The sequence below is a fragment of the Penaeus monodon genome, chromosome 30 (assembly GCF_015228065.2).
Source record: "Penaeus monodon isolate SGIC_2016 chromosome 30, NSTDA_Pmon_1, whole genome shotgun sequence".
Taxonomy (NCBI): Eukaryota; Metazoa; Arthropoda; class Malacostraca; order Decapoda; family Penaeidae; genus Penaeus; species Penaeus monodon.
In genome coordinates this window covers 4,295,960-4,296,287 of record NC_051415.1, presented here as the reverse complement: position 1 = coordinate 4,296,287, position 328 = coordinate 4,295,960, and positions in this window count along the sequence as shown.

Here is a 328-nt window from a genome sequence, read left to right as displayed (position 1 = left end):
GCATCAAATACCGTAGAGAGAGTTATATATGGTATCCAATTCTGTAACTGAATATAGACGTGGGTTCGAAGATGATAGCCGCTCGTAGGCTCGATCGTCATTTGTCATCGTAAAGGGATTTGACACCTGTAGCATGTCAAATGTATTCGTTACGTCAATGCGGGTTTCAGTCATGTCAGGAGTAAAGGAAATTTTGTTTATTTCATGCCTGTTTTGACATTAATGAGGATCCAAGCGGTACAGGATATTTAAAACTATTGTTAGGGGAATGTGCGTCAACATCCTCGGTGTATGAATAGAAGTTACGTAAATCTGAATTGTCCTGTAC